The following is a 2,739-nucleotide window of genomic DNA, read 5'->3' as shown; positions in this document are numbered from 1 at the left end:
CAGACTGCGTGCTTTTAATGGGCCGCCGAGAGCATTTAAAGAGTTGTCCGATTGTGACGCCTCCGCGTGCGGTAAACACGAGCGCAGAGCGAGTTCTCTCACACACACACGCACGCATGCGCGTGCACGCATGCGCGCGCACGTCTGCTGAAGCTGTCAGTCAGGATGGCTGAGCTGTCTAAGGTGCTGCGTTCAGGTAGCCGTCTCCTCTAGAGGCGTGGTTTAAATTCCATTCCTGACATTTGCTGCAGCGCTGTGGGCCATGGGCTTCCTCCTGTGAGTGGAAGTTTGCTCTTATTTCTTCCATTGACTTGACAACTGTGGGGAGACGAGCATGCGGTTGTGCCATTCTAGGGCATGCTTCCTTTCTTCAAATAGAACTAAGCACGCGAAAGCGTTTTCAACATGAAGCTTGCAGCTTTCCGTTGTCGTGGCTGAGTGGTTCAGGCGATGGACTAGAAATCCATTGGGGTCTCTCTGCGTAGGTTGAATCCTGCCGACTACGTCGCCCAGCGAGACTGATGGACGTGAAATTTGTCTGAGTGCTGCGGAGCCTTTCCTGCCAAGCAAGGTTGGTGTGAAACATCCCAGGCAGGGGTTTATTTTAAAAGCAGACTGCATGCATTTAATGGGCCGCCTGGAGCATTTAAAGAGTTGTCCAATTGTGACGCGTGAATGTGGTTGCCGACCAAAGCTGACTACCAAGACTTCCTGCTTAAACGTTGGTTGTAGCTCTACCCCTGTTCTTTTGTATTCAGACCACAGTCCTCATTTTCCTATCTCGCATATGTAACCATAATCAGCATCTTCTGCACTGATCATTATTGCTGCATGATTTCAACATTGAGATTCACCATCTAAAAGGAACTGAAAATATTGTGGCTGATGCATTGTCCCATCCAGGTTCTGAAGTATCAAACATTTTCTGCCGGGAGGAAATGTTTGATGATAGGTGGGGGGAAGTTATGAGCCTGGGTCATAATGTGTATTATTGATTTCTTTTTGTTGTTGCTGTTCTCCCTCCTTGTCTGAGGGGGGGTGCCTTTCATTTGTTCCTGTGATTTTTCTTTAAGGAAAAGCAGCTGACTGGACCATGGTTAATTGCACCTGTTTTAAAATGGTTGCTGGAGAAGATGGATGTGCTTCACTTTCTCCTGATTCCCAACAGGATTGTGCCTTGTGTTGTCAACTGATTAAAGTACTTGAGTTGTAATCAGTGTAAATACATTCTGAAAAGCAGTCCAGGTAACTGTAGGAGTGAGAAGCCCTTTTTGTGGCACCCTGTTTTTATCCTGTTTATATTAGGGAAGATTCCTGTATTTTCTTTTGTTTTCTTTTATTGTCCAGGTAAGTTAATGGACATTTAAAATAGATTGTTTTGTTTGTTATTTTGGGCTATTCTCACCCTGATGCTAATTTACCTGTGTTGAAATAAACCAGTTGTGTTTTGGACTGCAATCAGCTGTGGCACTGGTCATCCTTGAGAGTGGGGAAAAGGGAAGTCATTTTTTATGCTACACTCAGGTTTCCCCTAAGCCAAATGTAACACTCGGGGCGTAACACTTGAGGAACACCTGCTATGGGAGTCTATGCACCACCATGTCTGGGGGAGTCTCAATGTGGTCAGTGCAACCAGGGAGGGGTGCGAACACATCACATAATTCCTCCTGCAACCTAATAGCCTGTGCTCTCTGGGATAGTGAGAGGTGGTCTCCACAGGGTATTGGGCCGCATTTTTTAGACTTACCTCCAGTTCCAGCTCTGCCCTCTCTGGAACTACCATTGGCAGAGCCACAGGAACCTCCTCTCTCCATGGTTTCGAGAGATTGAGGTGGTAAATTTGACGTGTCACCTGTATCTTGACATTTGACCTCATGGATGACCTCCCCAATTCGCCACATGACCTCATAGGGCCCTTGCCACTTGTGTAATTTTGAGCTTAAAGTGGGCAGTAAAACGAAGGCTTTATCTCCTGGTGAAAATTCCCTTAGCCATGTCCTTCTGTTGTACAGGCAAGCTTGATGTTCTTGGGCCTGTAACAAGTTCTGCGGGGTTATGTGACTCAGTGCATGGAGTTTTGCTCTCAGGTTAAGAACATATTGAATTTCATTTTTGTTTTAGAAGGCCTCTCCTCCCAATTTTCTCTAATGATGTCTAAGACACCACAGGGCTTGCGTCCATACAGAAATTCAAATGGGAAAAACCCGGTGGAAGCTTGTGGGACCTCACACACTGGAAACAACAGAGGGTCTCAGGGATGGATCCAGACCAAGAATATGACAGATGTACATTTGCAGAAATTTTTTCACTAATTTCACCAGATTGCTATGGATTTTCACAGGGGCGTAGAGCATGCCAAGCCCTTTCCAAAGAGGGCAGTCATGGCCTGCTACCATCACAGCTTGGCCCGCTATTCACCTCAAACCCTCGTACAAGTGTGGCTTGTCAAAAACTTTAATATGAGCCCTGGCTCCAGCCACGCATGTACACCATGATTTAAAAATTCATAACTTGGTGACTGAAATTCCTAGTCCTGCCAAACATTACAGGCACCTCCCTCTCCCCGAGACCTTTCAAAACAGCCCAGGTACAGCCTGCTATGACTGCAGCTCAGCCTGTTATTCATGGCAAATTCTGAATTTCAACCTCTTTTTTGAACATTTTATTGGTTTGACCTAGATTCTTTGTCTTAGGTCGTGCTATGCAAAGCATCATAATAATAATACAGGTAATTAGGTC

The sequence above is a fragment of the Neoarius graeffei genome, chromosome 13 (genome assembly GCF_027579695.1).
Source record: "Neoarius graeffei isolate fNeoGra1 chromosome 13, fNeoGra1.pri, whole genome shotgun sequence".
In the NCBI taxonomy this organism is placed as follows: Eukaryota; Metazoa; Chordata; class Actinopteri; order Siluriformes; family Ariidae; genus Neoarius; species Neoarius graeffei.
The sequence above is the reverse complement of the archived record's forward strand: the minus strand, read 5'-3'. Positions refer to the sequence as shown.